Source organism: Cornus florida, unplaced genomic scaffold (assembly GCF_030987335.1).
Source record: "Cornus florida cultivar Cherokee Brave unplaced genomic scaffold, ASM3098733v1 CherokeeBrave_3.0.0_Hap2_Chr01, whole genome shotgun sequence".
NCBI classification, from domain to species: Eukaryota; Viridiplantae; Streptophyta; class Magnoliopsida; order Cornales; family Cornaceae; genus Cornus; species Cornus florida.
This window is the reverse complement of record NW_026775571.1, coordinates 90,602,015-90,629,591: the sequence shown is the minus strand read 5'-3', so window position 1 is coordinate 90,629,591 and position 27,577 is coordinate 90,602,015. Positions and strand designations below refer to the sequence as shown.

The 27,577-nt window shown below is 37.0% G+C and overlaps 2 pseudogenes; one reads left to right on the top strand and one right to left on the bottom strand.

Moving 5' to 3' along the window:
* Positions 1–452: 452 nt before the first annotated feature.
* LOC132277295 ((E,E)-geranyllinalool synthase-like) lies at positions 453–27,577 on the bottom strand (annotated as a pseudogene).
* LOC132283831 (small nucleolar RNA R71) lies at positions 23,358–23,456 on the top strand (annotated as a pseudogene).

Here is a 27,577-nt window from a genome sequence, read left to right as displayed (position 1 = left end):
GAGAACAAAAGGAAAGAGTATACCGGTGCAATTAAGACAAAGAATGGCTGGAACTGAAGTATCTAAAGTGGATGGCATGGCCCCCCTAAACTTGGGATTAACTGTGGTCCTAAAATTTAGCACTCGGATAAACTCATCAAATAACAAAAAAGGTAATCAGTGCACAGTGGACATGCAAGTGTAAATGAAATAAAGTAGTGAGAGAGGTATAAGGGTGGTCCTAAAAATTATATAGCATTCTCTCTCACTGTAGTCACTGTGATGCACCTGATGGAGTCAAACAGATAGATATGAGAACATAACACATGACATCCATAACAAAAGCATATATAAGGAAAATAGAGTACTGGATACATCAAAAGATCAAAGCCAACAGACCGGCTACAAATATAATAATGTAGCAGACTAGCAATATTGATATAGAGCATAAAAAGATAGAGAGACAGGGAGTCTCAGGCAGAGGATGCAGGACTAGCAGGGCGATCTCCGCGAATTTCCCTGGATAAGTCAGCAAGTGCAGCCATGATCTCTGCACAGAAGGAAGCAATGTCAGCTCTAATGGCAAGCAGGGTATCTTCCAAAACCTGCATCTATGCTTCAAGTCTAGGTATTTGATCAGGAGCCTCAGATGCAGGTGGAGCAGAAGAATGGGCAGTCTAAGCTTGGGAGGACTCTGCAGGCTCCTGTGTTCGAACATACTTTTGTTTAGTCATGTCCTACAAAAAGGAAAGTGAAACTTGCCATAGGAGTTAATGCTAGAATAAAGAATTGAAAACACAAAATAGAGACATGCATGTCAAATGAGATAGACAAAACAGATAGATGACATGAATCTATGCAAGTGACAGGATATGAAGCATGCTAAACAATATAAGTATGAAATGCATCGAATATGGAATATCACAGGCATTGGGCATATATGAGATAGCATGAACATAATACATGATGAATGAAGTCTATGTATGAGATCTGTAAAGTTCGATCAATCATAAAAAGGTTTGAGATTGGTCTCAAAATTTCGATCGATTTGAGAAATAAGTTCGATCGATCAAACTGTACGAAGATGAAAATCAAAAGATCACAGATCTGTGACGTGGATGGCACAGGGCCTTCACGAACAACGTCGTGGGCCCATCAACACAACATACAATCAATCCTATTCACTTTACAAAGCCCATACTCCCAAAATCAATTCAAAAATAAAAAAATATACAAAGCATATAAACACAGTGCTTCAAGCTTCATCAATGGTGGATTTCATCAACAATATATCATGGATTCAACATTTAAAACATATATTTAACAACTTAAAGCTTGAAGTTAAAGATGGGGTTTGGATCTTACCCAAAATTAAAGAGAGAAGATGAGATGCCAAGGGGGTGATGTAAACTCAGATCCGAGATGAGAAAGAAGAGAAAGAGAGAGAGAGTCGAAGCTCACTGGATCTTGCCGGAAATTCGCCGGAGATGATGATGAAGATGGGTATACAGTGGCAACGGGAATGAAGGACTGAGGGTTTAGAAAAAGGGGTGGATCGATCTAATGAATCGATTGTGAGATCCTCAGGTTCTATTTTTAAAAACTTTTTCCGATCAGTTCGATCAATCGAACTGAGATTTCAGATCGATTGAACTGTTATGATCTCTCTTCAAAGTATTTTTGGAATTTTTAAATTTTTGAAAAATTAAAAACTAAAATTAAAATTGAAAAATAGAAAATATTTTTGGAAAATAGAATAAAAATAAAAATATTTTTGAATTTTTTTTTTTAAAAAAATTAAAAAGTCAAATGAAGTCAAACAAAAGTCAAAATAGAGAATTGAAGAACTGAGATCAATTTGAACAAAATGTTCGATCGATCACAGAGAGCAAAAATATGCAGGTTTTTGGTTCAAAATTTTGGTTAAGTGGTGGAACTCAAGATCGATCGAACTTTGAAGTTAGATCGATTGAAGAACTTCAGATTGATCTTGAAATGTTTTCAATCAATTAGACAGAGAGCTGAAATATGCAGGTTGATGCAGGCTCAAAATTATTCTAAGTGTTGGAGCACGAGATCGATCGAACTTTGAAGTTGGATCGATCTAAGGTCTTCTGATCAATCTGAGAATAAGTTTGAACGATGGGACAGAGAGGTGATTTGGATGCAGGTGAAAAACTTTTCTAAGTATTGGATGCAGGTGGAAGTTTGATCGATCAAACACTCATTTGAGATCGATCGAACTTATGGAAAATGTTCAATCACAACATAAAAATTCATGCAATCCTAATCACAGTTCCTAGCAATGCATATGAACCAAAAACAAGTATCTAGACTTTGCAAGAAATGAAATTTAAGATAGAAATGAGGAAGGAATAGGGTTTTGACACCCTACGAAATGATTTGCTAGTCTTTAACGTCTCTAGCAAGACGTTGGGCTCTTTTAGCCCGAATCAAAGATCTTGTAATGCATCCCCTCCTTGTTGGGGTGATAGATGCTTTGAACTCCACCCAACAAATAGTTCTTTGAAGAACTTGTTGGATTAACCTCAAAAGAAACTTTTGATCCCTTGTTAATGCAATTTTCTATGTTTTCATACACCGGGTCAACTAGATGTGCAGCTTCCAAATGTCTTTGAAAGACTTGACCCTCTATGTAAGGTTTCAACATCTGTCCATTAACCTTAAAAATGTTTCCCTTCTTTAAATTTTTGATTTCAACCGCTCCATGAGGTGTAACAGAGATGATTTCATAAGGACCCTCCCATTTGGTTCTCAATTTCCCAGGAAAAAGTTTCAGTCCAGAGTTGAAAAGCCAAGCTTTTTGACCGGGTTCCAAAGACTTTTTCACAATATGCTTATCATGAAAGGCTTTTGTTATTTCTTTGTAGAGTTTGGCATTATCATAAGCATTGTGTCTCAATTCTTCTAACTCACTCAATTGAAGTAGCCTATTCTCTCTAGCTTTATCAAGGTCAAAATTGAGCTTTTTAACCGCCCACAAGGCTTTATGCTCTAACTCAACCGGAAGATGGCAAGGCTTTCCATATACAAGCCTATAAGGAGACATGCCAATGGGAGTCTTATATGCCGTCCGATAAGCCCACAAAGCATTATTTAGCTTCCTTGACCAATCCTTTCGGGTGGTATTAACCGTTTTCTCAAGAATATGTTTAATTTCCCGGTTGGACACTTCAACTTGCCCACTTGTTTGAGGATGGTAGGGAGTGGCTACCTTATGAGTGACGGAGTATTTAAGAAATAAATGCCTTAGGAATTGATTGCAATAATGTTTTCCTCCATCGCTTATTATAGCCCGTCGAATACCAAAACGAGCAAAGATATTGTATTTAATGAATTGAATGACCACGGAGTGGTCATTTGTTTTGGTTGCACATGCTTCCACCCACTTGGAAACATAATCAACGGCAAGAAGAATGTATTGAAAACCATAGGACATAGGAAATAGACCCATAAAATCAATGCCCCATATATCAAAGATCTCAACAATAAGTAAATTGGTCAAGGGCATCATATCTCTTCTAGACATTGTCCCCATCTTTTGACATCTCTTACATGATTTGCAAAAATTATAGGCATCTCTATGAATAGTGCACCAAAAGAGCCCACTTTAAAGAACCTTTAAGGCGGTCTTCTTTGCACAAAAATGCCCACCACATGCAAGAGTGTGACAAATCACTAGGACGCTTGGAATTTCACTCTCCGAAATGCATCTCCTCACAATTTGATCCGGACAATATCGGTATAAGACAGGGGTCTTCCCAATAGTAATTCTGGATGTTGGTAAAGAAACGATTCTTTTCGTTCTTCAACCAAGAAGTTGGTAGCTTGCCTACTACCAAGTAATTCACAATGTCGGCAAACCAAAGCATTTTTCCATTGGAAATTTGAAAGAGTTGTTCATCCGGAAAAGAGTTACAAATTGGTAAACTAGGGAAAAGCTCTATCGATAACCTAGAAAGATGATCGGCAACCACATTTTCGCTGCCTTTCTTGTCCTTAATTTCAAAATCGAATTCCTGAAGAAGCAAAATCCATCTAATTAACCTAGGTTTTGTTTCCCTTTTTGTCAATAGGTGTCTCAAGGTGGCATGATCAGAATAAACAACAACCTTGGACCCAAAGAGATAGGAACGGAATTTATTAAGAGTATACACTACGGCAAATAAATCTTTCTCGGTAGTGGAGTAATTCAATTGAGCTCCCGAGAAAGTTTTGCTTGCATAGTAGATGGCACAAGGAAGTTTACCCACTCTTTGTCCCAAAATTGCTCCCATGGCATAATCAGAAGTATCACACATGATTTCAAATGGCAATGACCAATTGGGAGGTTGCATGATAGGAGCAGATGATAATAATTCACGTAATTTATGAAAAACGTTTAAGCATGCTTGGTCAAAGACAAAAAGAGTTTCCTTGGTAAGAAGATTGCACAAGGGTCGAGCAATTTTACTAAAGTCTTTGATAAAACGGTGATAAAAGCCAGCATGACCTAGAAAGGAGTGAACCTCTCTCACCGTTGAAGGTGGAGGCAATTCAGAAATAAGCTCAACCTTCGCTTTATCTACCTCTATTCCTCTCCTTGAGATAACGTGACCCAAAACAATACCCTCTTGAACTATGAAATGGCTCTTTTCCCAACTAACTAAAAGGTTGGTTTCACGACATCTCTTAAGCACTAGATCTAAAATTTTGAGGTATGCATTAAATGAAGACCCAAAGATAGAAAAACCATCCATGAAAACCTCTAGAAACTCTTCCACATATCCGAGAAAATTGACATCATACACCTTTGGAATGTGGCGGGTGCATTGCACAAACCAAAAGGCATCCGTCTATAAGCAAATGTGCCGAATGGACATGTAAAGGTGGTTTTCACTCGTCTAATGGGTCGAGGGCTACTTGATTGTACCCCGAATAGCCATCAAAGAAGCAATAATATTGTTGTCCAGCCAATCTCTCTAGAATTTGATCAATGAATGGCAAGAGGAAGTGATCCTTTCTAGTGGCGGCATTCAATTTGCGGTAATCAATGCATACATGCCATGAATTGGCGGTACGCTTAGAGATTTCCTCACCCTTTGCACTCTCAACCACCGTAATCCCTGATTTTTTGGGAACTACTTGAGTTGGACTCACCCATTTGCTATCGGAGATTGGGTAAATGATTCCGGCATCTAAGAGTTTGACAACTTCCTTCTTAACTACCTCCTTCATGTTTGGATTAAGTCTCCTTTAGGCATCCCTAAAGGGTTTTGTATCATCTTCCATAACTATGCGATGCATACAAATACAAGGTTAATTCCCTTAAGATCCGCCACACTCCATCCTATGGCTTCCTTATTTTCTTTAAGCAGACTTAAGAGAGCATCTTCTTGGTCTTTTTCAAGACTTGAAGAAATGATAACTGGAAAAGTTTCTTTTGGTGCTAAGAATGCATACTTGAGATTGGAAGGTAGAGTTTTTAGCTCAAGAGTTGGTGGAAAAACTAAAGATGAAACAGGTGGAGTGCTAGAGAGTGGAGGAAGAGGTTCTATTGGAGTTTTCTAAGATAGAAAATCTAAGCTTGCAACAGATTCCATGAGATTGCTTACTTCATTCATTGATTTTTCATCATCAAATCCACAATTTTCATACATTTCAAAAAGATAAGAAGCAAGAGGATCATCGGATAAAAGAGATGAAAGACTATCCTCAATTGGTTATTTCATTACCATCGTTGGAATTGATTCCTCAACAACCTCATCTAACACATCAACAAGGCAACACTCATCTTCATCTATGGGATGTCGACTTGCATGGAAAACATTAAGTTTGACCATCATATTGCCAAAAGAAAGGTCCATAATCCGGATCTACAATTAATTATTGCATTTGCTGTGGCAAGGAATGGTCTTCCCAAGATGATTGGGATGTGGTTAGTGGGATTAGAAACTGGTTCGGTATCAAGAACTACAAAATCAACCGGAAAGTAGAATTTATCCACTTTGATGAGGATCTCCTAAACCATGCCCCTAGGTGTTTTGACAGATCTATTGGCCATTTGAAGCACCACCGAGGTTGGCTTCAACTCATTTAACCCTAATTGGACATATACGGAGTAAGGAATCAAATTACCACTTGCACCTAAGTTAAGAAGAGCTCTACAAATTTCATGGGTTCCAATTACACAAAAAATAGTCGGAGCATCTGGATCTTTGAACTTAAGTGGAGTGTGTTGTTGAAGAATGGAGCTCACTTGCTCCGTAAGGAACACTTTTTTAGGGCTTGGTCCCTTGCTCTTCCTCTTTTGTGTGCAAAGATCTTTCAAGAATTTTGCATAAGGTGGAATTTGCTTAATGGCATCCAAAAGAGAAAGATTGAAGTTGACTTGCTTAAAAACTTTCATCATGTCATGTATTTTCCCTTCTTACCTCCCATAAGGTGAAGTTTCTTTTAAAGCATAAGGGAATGGAGCTTTTAGCTCACAAGACTTTGTAATTTGAGATGATGATGGAGAAGATTGAGAATTCCGGTTAGAAACATTTTCATTCAAGGAAGTAGGAGTGGAATTGGGAATTGGATGGGTGACAACTTTAGGTTGCACCGATTCACTATCTTCCTTTGGTAGTTCAACCCTATTGTTCACTTGCTCACTTCTCAAGGTGGTGATGGCTTGTGCTTGAGCTTGGGAAGAACACCCCGATGTAAGGTTTGCTTCCACACAAAATTAGGCTTTTGGATTCCTTTCGGGTTGACTAGGCAATTTTCCAATTTCTCTTACATTCCATACATTAGCTATGGTCCTAATTTGGGATTCAAACTTTGATATGGATTGAGAGTGGGAATGCAACAAGTTAGTATCCTTCTCTAAGCTACCCAAGGCCATTAAAACCTTATCTTCAAATGTAGAATTACTAGAAAGTGCTTGAAGATAATGAAAGCCAACTTGGGAATCATACATTTGAGGATGTAAGAGGTCATTCATTCTTTGATGATGGAAAGAAGAAGAAACAAACCCTTAAGAACCTCCATTTCTTTTATGAGGTGGAATGTATTTTCTTTAAAAAAATTTAGCTTGATAAGGGCTTGAGCTTTCATTCCACAATGGAACATATCATATGCATTTGAATAAGGGTGAGCAAATATAGCATTAACTTGTTCAAAATGTTCATTAACAACATGTCCATGGGGACAATCGAAAGTAGTATGCAAAACACTTGAACATGTCATGCAAGGCTCACAAAGATGGGTTGTATGATGAAAAGGAGATGCATTGATAGCCAGTTTTTGATTCAACAAGAATTGATCAAGTTGTTGAGAAAGAGTTTTAACCTCGGCTACAATTTCCCTTGAACTTTCAATTTGACACACTGTTACACTTTTCTCCTTTTTATTAAAACCATGATCAAGCCGAGAAGTGTAATATTTGTGCAAAGAGTTTTCACTCATTTTTTTAAAAAAGGTGCCAAATGTCATCTTCATGTTTTCCAAAATACGAACCTCCACATGAGGTATCAACTATGTCCTTTTGCATGTCAGATGGCTTTTAAAGAAGTATTGGACAACTTGCCATTTTGGAATACCATGATGTGGACACTTTCTTAGCAAGTCATTCAATCTCTCCTAAGCCTCATGCAACAACTCTCCTTCCGTTTGAGAAAATTCTCTAATTGAAGCACACATTACATTGGTCAAACTTGAGGGGTAAATTTTTAAAAAAAACTCATTTTGCATTTGCGCCCAAGATGTTATTGAATTTACCCCTAAAGTATTGAACCAATGCTTTGCTTTATTTTTAAGCATGAAAGGGAAGAGAAGTAATTTAAGGACTTCTTCTGGGACATCCATGTACCTCACGGTGGAACATAGTTCAAAATATTCATTTAGATGCCTATATGGTTCCTCTTCATCTAAACCATAAAAGAGTGGACACATTTGAATGGTCTCGAGCTTGATTTCATATTGATTAGTCTCAAAATTAGGCAACATAATGCAAGTAGGTGCATGGTATGCATGAAGATTATAATGATCACGAAGGACCATTTGAGGAATTGGAGCTTGAACTCCATGGGCCATGTTGATTAAGAGGTAGGTTTTGCATGAAACGTGGGTCTAAGTAGCCAAGATTACTCTCTAGATTTTCCATGTGAATGCCTAGAATGTATGATATGACAAGGTCTATATAAGACTACAAGCAACACACAAATCACAATAAAATAAGCAAGCACTCCTCCTTCGCAACAAATCAACAATCAACAAACTTCCTCCATATACAATGATCCCTTATTCCCATGCTTTGATAACAATGCAATGAATAATTAAAATGCCTCCACGCGGGCTCACGATTTAACTAAAGGATTGAGTAAAGAAAGTCTCATAAAGGTCCTTTAGCACTTCAACTCCAAATTTTATAGCTTAGCTTAGCAATTTTTTTTTTAACTTTTAAGCATTTTTCCTTGCTTGCTTAGCTCCTTTGCTTGGATGCTCCTTTGCTTACTTCCTAGCTTAATGCTCCTTGTCAAAGATGAACAAACACAATAAGTAATCAAAAGAAAGATAAAAACAAAGTAAAGACATGATCAAAAGAGTACTAATTCCTAATTGATTTTATAAATACAATGTTGCCTAATCCCCGGCAACGGCGCCAAAAACTTGGTGGGTGATTGGTCGTTACTACACCACAAGCTTAGAGAGTGTGCATTAAGGCGAGGGCCAAGTTTTACATTTATAGAAGCCACTACTACCTCCACTAAAAATATAGTTAGGGTGAGTAGGGATCGTCCCAAGGGATTGGAGTCGAATTTAGTTGTAGAGTCGCTATTAGGGTTAGTAGGTCGAGTGATCAAACAAATAGTTGGTTGGTTGATTAAACTAGAGAGTAAATTAAACTAAATAATTGAATGCAATAAAGAGTAAGTAAGAGAGAGATCTTGGGGTTTAGAGGTCACCACCAAACAATATTTTTCTACACCCTTAACAAGTGACTAATGAGGGAAATGTGTGTTACAATATTGATGTGTGTGTGTGTTTGGTTGATTCAACTAGCAAGGGTGACTAATTAAGTATACATTGTCTAATCAACATGTGAAAAGTACAATATATCTAACAATTAAGTGTATATTGTCTAAATAGCATATGAAAAGCACAATATATCTAGCAAGTCATTAATCCTTTCGTTAAGCTCAAAAGTCAAATACACCACAAGGTTAGAGACATATGCTACTTGCATTCAAAAGTATGGAATATCAAACAACAAGTATAGATTGTCCTCCCATCTAACAACTATGCTACCACTACACTACAATTAAGCTAATGACATGAAATTAAACTAATTAAGCTAAGGGAGAGGCACAATCCATCAAAAAATGAGCATAAACCATCTAGAAAATTACAAGAGCATTCCATTAAGCACAATATTTTGACAATCTCTAGATCTATGGCATTAATACACATAGACATGCATCAATAACACAAGAAATAGAGACAAACACATGAACATCTATTCTAGCATACATAGACATATGGATAGAATGAAATGATCAATTAGAAGCATTAAACCACATAAATCATTGAATAAACAAGATATATATATATATATATATATATATATATATATATATATATATATAAGTGCCAAAACAAGTATTACAACACTAATCCCTCAATAATACACAAAATCAAGATGTAGAAAACATGCTTGGGGCTAACTCTAGCCCCAAGAGGATGTCTAGCCACTCATGGTAGTGCTTCTCCAACCCTCAAAGGCTAACTCCATGGTAGAGATTTGCTCCTTGGTTGATGAAGAGTCTCCAATGGTGTCTCTAGCCTCCTTCTCCTCTAAGCTTGCTCTCCAAGAGTTCTACAAGGTATGATATGATACCATGTGATACATGTAAAAAGTAATCCTTATCCTTATATAGGTAGGTCAAATGACACACAAAATAACCTAGGGTTATACAGCAAATATTCCCCAATGATTGGATAAAGGATAACTTTTTGTGAGCTGAAAATTTAACTTTTTTGCATTGGAGGAAGTTCGATCAATCGAACCTTGGACTTGGATCGATCGAACATGGCTAAGATCTATCGAACTTAGGCTGGATCGATCCTCAATGGCGGCGCTTTTTGGATAAAAACAAATCTGAGATATTTTGAAGATATTTTTGGGAAAAGGACAAATGTGGTTGGTAGGGTGGTACAACTAGATAAGATCAATCATTTAGATAAGGACAAGGTAATTCGATCGATCGAAGAATGATGTTGGATCGAACGAACTTTTAAGATCTCTGAAAATGTCATCATGGCTTTGATCCATCTTGAAGTGCTCAGATCGATCATATTGGATCGATCGAACTTTGATCTGAGAACGATCGAAGATTTTGATTTCCACATTTTTCTTCCTTTTGCTTCCTCTTATATCCTTTCTTGGATTCATCCCAGAATTGCTTCATTTCTGCTCTTATTTGGCTGAGTTAGCTTATTTTCGGGATAAGTGCCTGGAAATGGAAATATTATGAAATCAATCTGAGACGGTAAAGTAAGATAGATAAAGGTACTAGAATGCCTAAGCTTAAGGGGTTTAAATATGCACTTTTCAGCACTCATCATCTAGCAAAAAAACTTCTACTTCCATGATGTTTGAAGCTTTGATAGTAACAAACCGAGTAGATGATCAAGTTTTCCTTCTTGGGTCTCGACTGAATCAATGGTAGAGTCTTCAGACCCTTTTGATTTTGGTATTCCAATGGATTGTAAATTGCTTTCCTTATATCTTGAAGGAGGTCTGTATTGGAGTCGAATCGATTGTTAGAGTTGAAAAACATCTGAAATACTTTCAAACATGATAAATGGAGTTGCTTGCATGCTTTGGGCAAATCATTAAAGCCATCCATCAAAACATGTTCAAGTAACTCTTTCTTCTTTTTTTCTAATATCTCCCTTACATTAGTGATTGAGCTTTTAATGTCTGCCCATGGATTTTCTTTCAAATCAAGCAAAACAAGGTTCATATTCCCGTCCTCTTGTTCCTTCTGCATAATATATGAATATATATATATATGTGTGTGAAATTTTTTAGAATGTTTACATGTTAATAGTGGGCATTAATCCAGATGTTATGATCTCTCATCCAAAAAGAGGAGGCTGAGTGTTCGAGCCCACACAGAGCAATACTGTGGGGGTGTATACGTGTGCTTGAACTTTCTAAAAAGAAAATTATATATGTTCATGAAAAGGTACGTTAGTTAATTAACTAACCTGGTTGCTTAATTTGAATGTCATTCAATAAACGAGTAGTGACCATAAGCAATTTCATGACAGTTTCATACTGCACGAGCTTGAGTAATTTGTGAGGCAAGCTCGAACTTATAAAACATGAAGCCAAAAGAACTATAGTGTGCGTAGCAATCGATATCATGCTTATTTCAAGGTATTCATCGATGGATGGTATATATCCACTCTTGCTCCATGTAGTTTCTGGTAGTCACGAAGCAAATGTTTTGCGCCACTTTCACATAAGATTTTCTAAATTGGTTGATAAATAGCTTAAGCATTTGTGAAGTAACTAGTTGAACTACACGGGTAAAAAAGCTTACTATATCTTATAGATCATTTGTTATGTCACTCCCTTATTAATGTAGTTTTTGCTCTGTAATGTCCCTCACAAAGTTGTCAAGGGCATGAAAGATAATCTTACCATGGCCACTTAAGCCTTTACTATCCCATCTGTTATAAAATAAAAAATTAAAAAATATATGTTAAAATGTGAGACAAGGAAAGCTAGAAAAACAAAGTACTATGCAAGGTGTTCTTAAGTAATTCTAGACTGAAAATAAAAGCATATATATATATATATATACCTTAGAACCGCATTGGTTAATCGCTGTAACTCATTCAGAGAGCCTTCCATATCATAAAAATCATCAGCAACTGTAATAAGTATTCCACTTTTGGCAACTACCATTCGAACAGGGGAATTGTGAGGAAGAGAACTACTGGCTGCAACGGCAAAGTAACAGTAAGTATTTTTCTCCCTCCCAAATCCCATTTCACTAAGCCCCACTCCTTGGACCACCTAATGATGAAATAGACAAGCTATTTTGATTAATTACATGTTACTATATATGCATAAATATAACTGTCGTGTTTGTGTGTGTGTGTGTGTGTGTGTATATATATACATGTACCTTTTAAGTTCCTCCAATTCTTTCCTATAAATTGATTGTCGAAACTCATAGTTCTCCACAGCAAGTTGCATTACCTTGTCATTTTGAAGACATAATATCCTAACATTTTATAGTTTTTTTCATTAAAAATATCAATCATATTAGTATGAAATTTAAAAATCTAAAGACTGAATTGTACCTATAGAATGAGACCTTTCCAATGCACAGAGAGTGGATGTTGTTAAATTCAATCCACTTTCTGTGATCCAGATGACTAAGGCGAGCAATCCATGGAACTATCAACTCATGCTCGATCAGTGCAAAATTATGGAGTCATATGATTAATGTGATTAATATACTAGGTTAGAGCCATTGGTGATGGACTATTAAATTTGGTAAGTACAAGAAACTTGGAGTTGGATTATCAATAAAAAAATATTATAAGCTAGGAATAGAAAATTACCAATTTTTGAAAATTTGGTAACATGAAAAGATTATCGTTTATGTTTCCCAATGTACTCATGGATTTCTCAAGTACTTTCCTTGAAAATGACCTTGCCTCCTCTAGTTCATATTCTCTTGAGAACATAAGATCTGTTACTCTATAAACATTATACATTGCACTTGTAAGCACTTCAAAGTTTTCTTCTATATGAGCTACAACATCTTCATAGAGTAGAAACCAACAAAAAGTCCCTGCACATTATAAATTTCAAAATTATTATGACACAAAATTAAGGAGTATTTATATAATCAACATGAGAGGTCTGAAAGACATACATGGGGTCATATTGTACCCTTGCATCTGCAAGAGCCTAAAAGCCAAAGCGTCCTTGTATATTTTTGCAGGTGCTAATTTAACTTTTGTCATTACTGATTCTTGTTTCTTATACATCCTGAGTTTTCGAGTTAAAATTTTCAAAAAGACTAACTAGGTTAGTACGTAACAATAATCGGCATATTTAGTAAGGTGTTGTTTCATAAAAATGAAAATCAAGTATTTTCACTATTAACTGTTTTAAGTTTCAATCTCCTCATTATTTGGATCTTAATTATATATATACGATACATTATCTATACAGGTCTAATAAAGTGTTTTCGATCTCCCCATTGAAATGCTTGGACAACCCTAATCTTTGAATTTGATTAACCATACAAAGCTTTATGAGCTCCTCATCCATGGGATAAATTGATGGAACTGCACCAAAAAACAAGTTCAGAATTCTATATATACATTAATTCCTACACATATACATAAATTAATGAAGCCTTGAGAATTGGTAATATAAAATCATAAATAGAATTAAGAAACTTTTCATAACCTCCATGACCACATCTTCGAACTAGAGAGGCTAAGTAGTCCATGCACTTCTGATTTCCAGTAGTCATATAGGCGTATGCCGTGGCAGAAGGTGATTGGAACAGCGAGCCATTTGATCCATTCAAGTGCATCACTACATCTTCTTGATCAATATCACATGTTGATGGCAAGGCCTCCAAATATGATAATAGTGGAGGATAATGGTATTTATCAACAAATTCTTCCCTATAAATACATGCATGCATGTTACTGATTAATTTAATATCTTGGTGTTAAACAATAATTTTAAAAATATAAATTTGAATATATGCATATTTTTAGGTAAGAATTTACATATCAAGAATCCGTTGCTTGTGGAAGAAAACATCCAGCACTTCTCCTTTGAGCTCGTCAGGGAAGACAATTTCTAGACCTTTTGCTTGAGAAAGTTCAACCATTGCAGGGAAAACAATAGAAAACCAATGAGGATATCCATCTTGTTTTACTTTGAGAAGTGATTGGTACTTTTTGCCGCACTACCGTCCAGTTTGAGAGTGTGTGGATTTTAAGGCGAGGGCCAAGAGTTTTACATTTATAAAAGCCACTACTACCTTCACTAAAAATATAGCAAGGGTGAGTAGGGATCATCCCAAGGGATTGTGAGGATCGGACAAGGTCGTGGAATCGCTATTAGGGCTAGTAGGTCAAGTGATCAAACAATTGGTTGGTTGGTTGATTAGAGAACAACTAAATTAAACTAAGTGATAACAAAAGAATCCAATTAATGGTAAGTAAGAGATAGAGAGATCTTGGGGTTTAGAGATCACCACCAAGCAATGCATTTCGATACCATTGACAAGTGACTAATGAGGGCAAATGGTGTGTTGCAATATTAGTGTGTGTATGTGTTCGGTTGATTCAACAAGCAAGGATGACTAGTTAAACATGTATTATCTAAACATCATATGAAAGGCACAATATATCTAAGCAATGAAGTATATATTGTCTAAACAACATGTGAGAGGTACAATAGATCAAAATAAGTCATTAATCCTTTCATTAAGCTCACAATCCATATACAACACAAGGTTAAAGACTTATGCTTCTTGTATTCAAAAGCTTGAATCATCAAACAATAAGCATAGATTGTCTTCCCATTTAACACTATACTACAACTACACTACATCTGCACTACTAGCATGAAAATAAACTAGGGGAGAGGCAATATCCATCAAGGAATAAGTATGAACCATCAAGAAAATCACAAAAGCATTCTTTTAAGCACTATGTCTTGACAATCTATAAATCTATAGCATCAATACACATAGACATGCATCAATAACACAAAATCTAGAGACAAGCACATGAACATCTATTCTAGCATACATAGACATATGGATAGAATGAAATGATTAATTGGAAGCATTAAACCACATAAATCATTGAATAAACAAGATCTATATATATCAAAGTGTCAAAACATTAATTACAACACTAATCCCTCAATATTACACAAGATTAAGATATAGAAAGCATGTTTGGGGATAACTCTAGCCCCAAGAGGATGTCTAGCCACTCATGGTGATGTTGTTCCAACCCTCAAGGGCTAACTCCATGGTTGAAATCTGCTCCTTGTTGATGGAGAACTCCAATGGTGTCTCTACCCTCCTCCTCCTCTAAGCTTGCTCTCCAAAAGATAATATGAAAATGATATTGGCCCCCTTGTAAAAAATCAATCCTTATCCTTATATATGTAGGTCAAAATGACACCCAAAATGAGCTGGGGTCGTGCACACAATATTCCCTCATGATTAGATAAAGGACAACTTTCAATGAGATGGAAATTTAACTTTTTCGCACTGGAGGAAGTTCAATCGATCGAACCTTGGACTTGGATCGATCGAACTAGCTAAGATCCATCGAACTTAGGCTGGATCGATCCAACTAGTTGAGCTTTTTGGGAAAAGACAAATCCGAGATATTTTGGGGAGATATTTTTGGGAAAAGGACAAAAGTGGTTATTGGGTGGTACAGTTGTGGATAGGATCAATCATTTGAATAAGGACAAAAGTGTTCGATCGATCGAACGAAAGGTGGTGTTAGATCGATCAAACTTTTTGGACTTCATGCTTTTGGGCCAAGGCTTGGATCTATCTTGAAGTGCTGAGATCGATCATTGTTCAATCGATCGAACCTTGAAGTTGGATCGATCGAACTTTGCTGCTTCCCACCTTTGGCTTCATTTGCTTTCTTTTTTCTCCACTTTGCTCCTTTCTTTGTTTAATCCCAGAATTGCTTCAATTAAGCTCTTATTTGGCTGAGTTAGCTTACTTTCGGGATAAGTGCCTAAAAATGGAAATAATACAAAATCAATCTAAAACGGTAAAGTAAGATTGATAAAGGTACTAGAATGCTTATGCTTATGCTTATGCTTAAGGGGTTTAAATACGCACTTTTCAGCACTCATCACACCCCCAAACTTAAATATTGCTAGTCCCTAGCAATGAAGTAGAAAGTAAATGAATGAAATGAACAACTATACAACTATGAGCTAGAAAACAATAAATGGATAACGCCACTTTCGTGGGGAACACGATTGCACTTAGCATATGCAACAAGCCTTCTAAACCCCTAGGTTACCCCTAGTGGACGAGTGAAGTCTCGTGGGGATTTCTAGAAATAGTACCCATAAGCATTAAGCTCATTCTTTCAAAAGAGGTACCAATATTGCAAACAAGCATTGGGAGAAAACTACCTCAAATATGCAATTTTTCAACCCTTTCCAAGCAATCTCTCAAATTTCAACATCAAGCAAGCAAGTATGGTCCTCCACACATCAAGAAAATAATCATGTAAATCAAAACAACTCTATAATTCTTTTGAGTGGACCGGCATCAAATGTGTTGCTATCTAAGCCAACTAAAGAATTAATCATATCCTTACTCTCAAACTAGCACACAAATCTAGTACCGATCATCAAGACAAAAAGTGGACCTTTTATTAAAGCTTTATTGTTCTAGGTGCGCTTATTCTTTTCACTCGATTTTTTATTATTATTATTATTTTTTTTTTTTTTATAGGATCAAAGATGGAAGCATGGTGCAATGTAGTGATCTATGAAGCTTTCTAGCAATTCATGAGGTCGAGCGTTAGGTTAATGACTCCCAAACCAGACGGCTTTAGGGCATTAGGCGTTCAAACACCCCTACAGACTTATAAGCTTAAATCAACTAGGCTACAAATCAAGACAACAACCATCTAATCATTTCTCACTTCTCACCTTTTGGGAGAAGTCCTCACTTTTTATTGCTTTTGCAACTTCTTCTTCTTCTTTTTTTTTTTTTTTTTTTTTTTTTAAAAGCAAGTTCAATTATTAACCTAGAGTTTAGGCCCTCCACTTTTTGGCGTGAGAAGTTCAGTGCTTGATGAGGCTAGAATCCCGGCTACTTAGTGAAAAGGGGTTGTTATCCACCTTTATCAAGAATGAAAGCTTTCAATACACTACTAGTCCAATTGGGATATAACCAATTCAATAATCAACAAAGCATGTACCCCACAAATGAATGTTAGTGTGCACCGGTGCTAGTGTAGAATCCTAGAATGAATCTCAAAACAATCACAAAATCAAGATGATGTGGATCACAAGTGCAAGCAAGATATCAATCTTTCAAAAAATTTACTCCTAAATGGCATCCCTAAGGCATACAAGGAGTATTGGACTCTCAAGTCAAGCAATTTTTAAATTTTAAGTAATATAGTCCTCAAAAGATCAAAATCATAGCTAGATATGGACCAATCATAGAAATATCTCTCAAATACACAAGTCATGCTCAAAATTTTGAATTTAAAACTAACACTGTAAAACACCATTCCCCCCAAACTTAAATGGCACAATGTCCTCAATGTGCAAGAGAATAAGGGAAAGAGTATACCAGTGCAACTAAGCAAGAATGATCGGGACTGAAGTATCCGAAGTGGGTGGCATGGCCCCCCCAAACTTGGGATGAACTGTGGTCCTGAAAATTGGCACTTGGATAAACTCATCAGATAACAAAATGGGATAATTAGTGCACAGTGGACATACAAGTGTAAATGGGATAAACAGATAAATAGATGAGAGAGGTATAAGGGTGGTCCTGAAAATTGGGTAGCACTCTCTCACTGAAGTCACTGTGATGTACCTGATAGAGTCAAACATACAGATATGAGAATATAATCATATGACATCCATAACAAAAATAGATATATAAAATAGATAAAGTGTAGGTACAATAAAAATATCAAAGCCGACAGACCGGCTGTAAAAATAATAATGTACAATGACAAAAGTAAAGTATCAATAGGAGAGAGGGATCATAAAATAGAAGGAACTAGTAACTCAGGAGGATGAGGTAAGACGGGCAGGTCGGGCTCCGCGGATATCTTTGGATAGATCTCGGAACATGGTCGCGACATCCGTGCAGAAGGCAGTAAAATCAGCTCTGTGGGCTATGAGATCAGCTCGTATGGCAACAACAGCATCCTCAAGTGTCTGCAGGCGTACTCCAAAGCTGGGGGTCAGATCTGGAACCTCAGGCATAGATGAATCAGAAGAAAGCTCCTGAGTCTGCTCCTGCTTATGAATAGGTGACCTGGCTAGAGAGTATTGCTTTGTGTCGTCTGTAGGGCACTCCAAGTCAATATCTATATGATCGGCAGCTGGATCGACTAGTGCGTCGTCCGCTGTGGGATCTACTGCTGCTACCGCTGCCTGTGCCTGTGCCTCCTCCTTCTCTAATTCTGCTGTAGCCACTACTGCGTGGTCCTGCAGGCGAGTAATGATGGATCGGTAGCTCTTGTCCCAGTCCTTCTTCAGGAAGTGACAAGAACCTCTCTCGGGGTGCTCCCGAGGATGGATAGGGTAGCACTGGTCTATCAAAATCTGGGTGATGAGGTGGCTGAATGGAAGAGACTTAGCTCGTCTGGGCATTTCCTTGCTAATGTACTCGTCATATAGCTTCCTCATCACGTTCCAGATGAGCACGGGAATGGACACCTAGTGCCCAGTATAGAAGGCGTAGAGGGCTGTCAGATAATCGCCCCTCCGCTAAATCTTGTGTCCGGCCATGTATATGTTCCAATAGAGAACAGAATCTATGAACCAAAGGTCATCCGGAAGGAATGTCCGGGTGGCGAAGGTCTTGACACTGGCATGGTGACCTGTAAGAAAAACTGCCATGTCGACAAATGAAGGCCTGTATAGCCTCGGATATGTGTCCTGAAGCTCCGGAGGACATCTGTGTGGACAGCGGCAAGAGCGGGCTAGTGAGTTCACTGTGATGGTGATCGGATGGCCATCTGTAGAAGTGACCAGCTCGGTTGTGGTATGCGGGGATTGTCGGAGGTTCTGGTAGAACAACCGTACCAGCCGCGGGTAGACCGGCTCTGTGACGGGGGCAAGAATAGCGGCCAGGCCCCTCTAAATGATGTCATGGTAGGCGGATCGGGTCAGCATCGATCTAGAAAAGAAGGCCGTGTCGAACATTGACTCATGGTTGATAGTTATATGCGCATATCGAGTCGCGGGCCTATCACGCTCCAGGTGAGCTGGCTGAGCTGGTATAGGTGAATGCTCAGCTCCAGTATGCGGTGGAGATAGTGATGGTGTAAATGCAGGATGAGCCGCAAAGGTGGATGGCATATCGTCATCCTCGGCCTCATGAGATGGTGACTGAGGTGGGGTAGCCTGTGCTGGCTCCTCCTGTGCATAAGAGGGCTCTGTTGGCTCTTCTGTCCATGGTCTAATGTGTCAATGGGGCCCGTGTTGCCTGTTGGCAATGGTCTTCCTCTTAACCATGGCTTGCAAAAAGAAAAAGAAAAACTTGCAATGGGAGTTAGTGCCAGAATAAGAAATTTTAAGTACGATATAGAAACATGTATGTCAAGTAAAATAGACAAAACAAATATGACATGAATCTATGCAAGTGGCAGGATATGAAACATGTTAAACAATGTAAGTATGAAATGCATCCAATATGGAATATCACAGGCATTAGGCATATATGAGATAGCATGAACGTAAGATATGATGAATGAAGTGTGTGTGTGAGATCTGTGAAGTTCGATCGATCAGAAAAATAAGTGAGATCAATCGTAAATGTTGGATGGATCGAAAATAAGTGAGATTGATCTCACAACTTCGATCGATCGGGGACATGAGTTCGATCGATCTCTCAAGATCGATCTGAGATACAAGTTCGATCGATTGAACTATACGACGATGAAAACTCAAAGGTCACAGATCTGTGACTTTGGAAGCACGGGGCCTACACGAACGTGTTCGTGGGCCCATCAATACAACAAATCAATCAATCCTAGCCACTGTTCAAAGCCCATACTCCCAAATCGAATCAAATCATCAAAAATATATACATATATATATATATATATATATATATATATATATATATATATATATAGACACAAATGCTTCAAGCTTCAACAATGAAGGATTTTGTCATGTATATAGCATGTATACAACATATAAAGCATGTATGCACAAGATTGAAGCTTAAATCATGAGGGACATTCTCGGATCTTACCTCAAACGATGAGAGAAGTGGAGATGTGGAAGAGTGAAGATGAATCTGAGAAGCGAGTGAGAGATTGATGCTTAGATACTCGCCGGAAAATTCACAGAGGTGATGGCACAATGGCGACGGAGAAGGGGGTTAGGGTTTGCAGAGAGGGTGAGATCGATCTAAAGTATCAATCTAAAAAACCATCGGTTCTATTTTTAAAAATATTCCCGACAGAGTTCGATCGATCGAACTTCAACTGAGATAGTTTGAACTTTGATGAACTCTCTTTGAAGTATTTTTAGATTTTTCAAAATTTTGAAAAATTAAAAATTAGAATTTAGAATTAAAATTAAAAATTAGAAAATAAAATAAAATAGAATAAAATATTTTTTTAAAAAAAAATAAATTAAATAAACAATAATAATTAAAAACTAAATAAATTAAAATATTTTTGAATTTTTGAAAACTTTTTGAAAAGTAAAATAAAATGAAATGAAATGAAAATAAAATAAAAGTGAAAATATTCTTGGATTTTTGAAAATTTGAAAAGTCAAAATAATAAAATGAAGAACTGAGATCGATCGAAACAAGAGTTCGATTGATCAGATAGAGAGCAAAAATATGCAGGTTTTTGGCTCAGAAAATTGGCTAAGTGTTAGAACTTAAAGATCGATCAAACTTGGAAGTTGGATCGATCGAAGAACTTTTAGATTGATCTTGGAATGTTTCGACAGATGAGACAGAGAGGTGAAATATGTAGGTTGATGCAGGCTCAAAATTTTTCTAAGTGTTGAATCATAAGATCAATCAAACTTGGAAGTTGGATTGATCGAAGGTCTCTTCATCGATCTAAGAGTTAGTTCGAACGATTGGACATAGAGGTGAAATATGCAGGTTGATGCAGGCTCAAAATTTTTATAAGTGTTGGATGCAGAAAGGAGTTCGATCGATCGAACTTAGGCTTGAGATCGATCAAACTATGCAGAATGCTCAATAATGACATGAAAGCTCATGCAATCCTCACCAAAGTTCCTTTCAATGCATGTGAGAACCAAAAATAAGTATCTAGACTTCGCAAGAAATGAAATGAAAGATAGAAATGAGGGAGGAATAGGGTTTTGACACCCTACGAATGCTTTTACTAGTTTTTAACGTCTCTAGCAAGACATTGGGCTCTTTTAGCTCGGATCGAAGATCTTATAATACATCCCCTCCTTGTTGGGGTGATAGATGATTTGAACTCCACCCAACAAATGGTTCTTTGAAGAACTTATTGGATTAAGCTCAAAAGAAACTTTTGGTCCCTTGTCTATGCAATCATAACCTTTGGGCTTCCATGCCCTTTCAAAGCAAGAATTTGAAACAAGATTTTTAGAATGCAAGGTTGAAGATGATCCTTTGGAAGTTTTGGTCTTACACAAAAGCTCATTTCCTTGACATTGTAGATCAGGACATTTATCTACAACATTAACCTTTCCTTCATATTTGTCAAATGAATTGGGTGTGGGATTAAAGATATTCAACTTCACCTTCATATGGCCAAATGAGATCTTCATTATCCCCGTCCTACAATGGATGTTAACATTAGCGGTTGCCAAGAAAGGACGGCCAAGGATAACGAGAATTTGGCTCTTAGGATTGGGGACCGGTTCAGTGTCAATGACAACGAAATCGACCGGGAAGAAGAATTTATCAATCTTAATCAAAACATATACCCCTAGGCTTCTTAATGGATCGGTCGGCAAGTTGTAAAACTACTGACATCGGTTTCAATTCACCTTGGCCCAATTTGACATAAACTGAGTATGGAAGAAGGTTAACACTTGCTCCTAAGTCAAGAAGCGCCCGATTAATGATATGATCACCAATAAAGCATGATGTAGTTGGTGAACCGGGGTCCTTAAACTTTGGAAGAGTGTTATGTTGCAAAATTGGGCTTACTTGCTCGGTCAAAACCACGTTTCTTGGTGCTTGGCTCTTGTTCTTCCGCTTTTGGGTGCACAAGTCTTTCAAGAATTTGGCATAAGCCAGAATTTGCTTGATTGCATCCAATAGTAGAAGATTAACTTTCGCTTGCCTAAACATTTCCATAATTTCATTGGTTTTGCCTTTTGCTTGTCGTTTGAAATGGATCCTTTTAAGGCATCTGGAAATGGAACTTTTAGTTTAAACACTTTTTAAAAATTTTCTTTTGAACTCTCTTCAACACAAGAAGTTTTCAAATCATTGTGTTCCAAATCATTTTTCAACATCATTTTTCAAAATTTCTTTTTCAAACACATTTTTCAAAACTTTCTCATTTACAAGGTCACGTATATTCAACGAAGGAGGAATGGGATGTGAAACGAGACGAGTGACAACTTGAGGTTGCACCAGTTCACTCTCTTCTATTTGATTGTCCACAATCCTACCACTCCGCAAGGTAGTCACCGCATTAACATATTCAATGGTGTGGCCTTCCGATGAGGAATGGGTTTCCACAACATATTGTTACTTAGGTGGGACATTCACAGGCATCTTTCCCTTCTCTCTTGCATTGAGCGTACTTGCTATTTGCCCTACTTAGGTTTCTAGCTTCGCAATAGATTGAGAGTGAGAATGAAGCAATTGAGTATTAGCCTTTAAAGTGCCCAAAGCATTTAAAACTTTTTCTTCAAATGCGGAACTTCTAGTATTACCTTGGGAATAAGATTGGTTGGGAAAATGAGAATTAGCAAATTGAATCCCTTGTGATTGATAAGGTCTATAACCTTAGGATCCTTGGTTTTGAAGTGGAGGTGGAATGTATTTCCCTTGAAAACCGCCTTGGGAACGGTTTGAGTCCTCTCCTTGGTTTTTCCAAGAGAAATTCGGATAATTCCTCCAACTTGGATTATAGTGAGTACCATAAGGATTGTTCCCTTGGTTCACAAAAGCTGCATTGACTTGTTCATTAGGTTTATTTTGCACTTGTCCGTGAGGACAATGAGAAGTAGAATAAAGAACACTAGAACAAATCATACATGTTTCATTTGATTCACGATGAGAATGGTTAGGGAAGGAAGATACTTGGTTCACCGAGTTTTGGTTAATCAAAAATTGATCAAACCTTTGAGCTAAAGACTTCATTTCAGCGGCTATTTTATTTGAATAGTCAACTTGATGTAAGCCAACACTCTTCCTACCTTGTGAATTTCTACCATTCTTGGATGATAGTGTTCTATGCAAAAATTTTCAGTCATGCTCTCATAAAGACGCCACACGTCATCCTCATGCCTGTCAATGTACGCGCCACCCATGGAAGCATCAACCATACCCTTATAGTTGTCCGATAAGCTCTCAAATAAATATTGAACTAATTGTCATTTGGGCATGTCATGATGTGGACACTTCCTAAGCAATTCATTGAAGCGTTCCCATGCCTCATGAAATATTTCTCCATCCCCATATGAAAATTCTCGAATTGAGGTTCTCATGGCATTGGTCTTTGAAACCGGATAGTACTTCTTCAAGAATTCTTGTTGCATTTCTGCCCAAGAAGTGATTGAAAAAGGCCTAAGATTGTTAAACCAATACTTTACCTTGTCTTTTAAGGTGAATAGAAAAAGTTTGAGTCTTAAAACCTCTTCCGGCTTGTCCGTATATTTTACGGTGGAACATACTTCAAGAAACTCATCCAAATGCTTGTAAGGTTCTTCACTTGGAAGTCCATTAGGAAGCATTTGAATGGTTTGTGGCTTAATTTCATAATGATGTGCTCTAAATAGAGGCAATTGGATACATGTAGGTGCATTATACTCGTTAGGCACATAATGGTCTCTTAAAGCAAGAGGTGGATTAGCTATTTGAGGTACAACATGAACACCTTGGTTTTGAATTCCTTGATTGATGATGGGAGGTTGTGGAGCATACATTGGCCTTGGCATTCCATATGGAACTTGGCCTTGTTGTTGTGCTGGTTGGTGAATGAATGGCCTAGGCATGCCTAATGGTACTTGTATGTTCTCATTGTGCACATTGGGATTAAGGATACCATGTTGGTCTATGCGACCAAGGTCCTCAACATGATCATTATTATGGTCATTCATTGATAGATTGGCTCTATTTGAACTTCCTCTTCCCCTAGGATTTCTAATGATAGATTTAAGATGCAAATCAAGAAGGACAAGAGTTGGTCTCAATGAACGACGTCCATGCATGCACGATGCAAAACACAACAAACACAAAGAATGACAAACACTATACCTTTACAACAATGCAATTAGACTTCTTCCACAAACACTTAATTCATACTCCCATGCTTTAACAACAATGATGCAAGAACAAATAAAAATAAGCCTCCACGCAGGCTAACGATTTAACTAAGGGATTGAGTAAAGAAAGTCTCATAAAGGTCCTTTAGCACTTCAACTCCAAATTTAAAGCTTAGCTTAGCAAATTTTTAGAATTTTTTTTTTTTTTTTTTTTTTTTTTCTTCTTTGCTTAGCTTGAATGCTCCTTTGCTTGCTACCTTTCCAACAATGCACCTAGTTAACTAAGAACAACACAATAAGTAACCAAAAAGAAAAATAAAAATAAAGTAAAGACACAATCAAAAGAGTACTAATCCTAATTGATTTCACAAATCCGACGTTGCCTAATCAAATCAATCAATCCCTGGCAACAGTGCCAAAAACTGACCGGTACTTTTTGCCGCACTACTGTCAAGTTTGAGAGTGTATGGATTTTAAGGCAAGGGCCAAGAGTTTTACATTTATAAAAGCCACTACTACCTTCACTAAAAATATAGCAAGGGTGAGTAGGGATCGTCCCAAGGGATTGTGAGGATCGGACAAGGTCGTGGAATCGCTATTAGGGCTAGTAGGTCAAGTGATCAAACAATTGGTTGGTTGGTTGATTAGAGAACAACTAAATTAAACTAAGTGATAACAAAAGAATGCAATTAAGAGTAAGTAAGAGAGAGAGAGATCTTGGGGTTTAGAGATCACCACCAAGCGATGCATTTCTATACCATTGACAAGTGACTAATGAGGGCAAATGGTGTGTTGCAATATTGGTGTGTGTATGTGTTCGGTTGATTCAACAAGTAAGGATGACTAGTTAAGCATGTATTGTCTAAACATCATGTGAAAGACACAATATATCTAAGCAATGAAGTATATATTGTCTAAACAACATGTGAGAGGCACAATAAAACAAAATAAGTCATTAATCCTTTCATTAAGCTCACAATCTAAATATAACACAAGGTTAGAGACATATGCTTCTTGTATTCAAAAGCTTGGATCATCAAACAACAAGCATAGATTGTCCTCCCATTTAACACTACATTGCATCTAATCTACTAGCATGAAAATAAATTAGGGGAGAGGCACAATCCATCAAGGAATAAGTATGAACCATCAAGAAAATCACAAGAGCATTCTTTTAAGCACTATGTCTTGACAATCTCTAAATCTATAGCATCAATACACATAGACATGCATCAATAACACCAAATCTAGAGACAAGCACATGAACATCTATTCTAGCATACACAGATATATGGATAGAATGAAATGATCAATTGGAAGCATTAAACCACATAAATCATTGAATAAACAAGATCTATATATATCAAAGTGTCAAAACATTAATTACAACAATAATCCCTCAATAATACACAAGATTAAGATATAGAAAACATGCATGGGGCTAAATCTAGCCCTAAGAGGATGTTTAGCCACTCATGGTGATGTTGCTCCAACCCTCAAGGGCTAACTCCATGGTTGAAATCTGCTCCTTGTTGGTGAAGAACTCCAATGGTGTCTCTAGCCTCCTCCTCCTCTAAGCTTGCTCTCCAAGAGATAATATGAAAATGATATTGGCCCCCTTGTAAAAAGCAATCCTTATCCTTATATAGGTAGGTCAAAATGACACCCAAAATGAGCTGGGGTCGTGCACACAATATTCCCTCATGATTGGATAAAGGACAACTTTCAATGAGATGTAAATTTAACTTTTTCGCACTGAAGGAAGTTCAATCGATCAAACATTGGACTTGGATCGATCGAACTGGCTGAGATCTATCGAATTTAGGCTGGATCGATCCAACTAGTTGAGCTTTTTGGGAAAAGACAAATCTGAGATATTTTAGGGAGATATTTTTGGGAAAAGGACAAAAGTGGTTAGTGGGTGGTACAGCTGTGGATAGGATTAATCATTTGAATAAGTTCAAAAGTGTTGGATCGATCGAAGGGTGGTGTTGGATCGATCGAACTTTTTGGACTTCATGCTTTTTGGCCAAGGCTTGGATCAATCTTGAAATGCTGAGATTGATCATTGTTTGATCGATCGAACCTTGAAGTTGGATCGATCGAACTTTGCTACTTCCCACCTTTGGCTTCATTTGCTTCCTTCTTTCTCCACTTTGCTCATTTCTTTGTTTAATCCCAAAATTGCTTCAATTAAGCTCTTATTTGGCTGAGTTAGCTTATTTTCGGGATAAGTGCCTGAAAATGGAAATAATACGAAATCAATCTAAAATGGTAAAGTAAAATAGATAAAGGTACTAGAATGCTTAAGCTTAAGGGGTTTAAATATGCACTTTTTAGCGCTCATCAAGAAGCAACGCCATGTTTGCATGAATAAATTCCAATCCTAAAATATTGAAAGAAATAAAGTGCTTATATGATCATCTCATTAATTAATATATATACAAATAAAATTTAAACGTACAATGCTCAGTTTGCAAGTGTTTCTTACTTTCTTTAGCTTTATGGTTTTTGGTTTAGTAGTGAGGATTTACAAAATATTTAATTGATATCATTTATGAAGTTTTGTTTTGGTAATGGAAATATGGAAATGCTGACAGCGATTTTATATATATATATATATATATTTTTTAAAAATTTCATAATAAGGTAGAAGTCTATGATTGGACACTCATAGCTTAAAATATGCATACACATGTTACGATAGTGATATTTGAAATCGTACACTATTCTATAGAATTTATGCATAGTAAGTGCATGTTTATAAATTTACCTACGAAAGAAACAGTACTGTGTGTATATATATAGACAAAGATAGATATATACCTTTCTTTATGTTTTGGTCCCCAATATTTCAAGGACCAAAAAAGCATTATCAAAGAAATAATAATTGTTGTGTCTTATCAATTTAAAATTATTGCATTGACGATTTAAATTCATTGAATTGACAAAGGATAAAAAAAAAAAAAAACAAATAGTGTGTGAGAACGTACTTAAATGAGAAAGAGTACATTTCTTTATGTTTTGGTCCCCAACGTTCCATGTTTTGAGCACAAGCATGAAAGCAAGAGTTGCAGGAAGAGTATCAATGGTGCTTTGATCCTCTCCCCAGAACCCTTAATCTCTTTGGTTGTCGAGAATCCAATCCAAGCAACCCTTGAACATGGGACAATCCCGTTGTTCGGGATCTGGAATCATGGTTAACCATGCAGTGTCATAAGCTGAAGGAGAAACGAATGAATAAACATCAATGGAATTAGTACTACTACTAGTAGAGAACATCTCTTCTTTGATCTCATTTACAAGGGTTTGAAGTGAGGTTGGTACAGAAGATTCCAT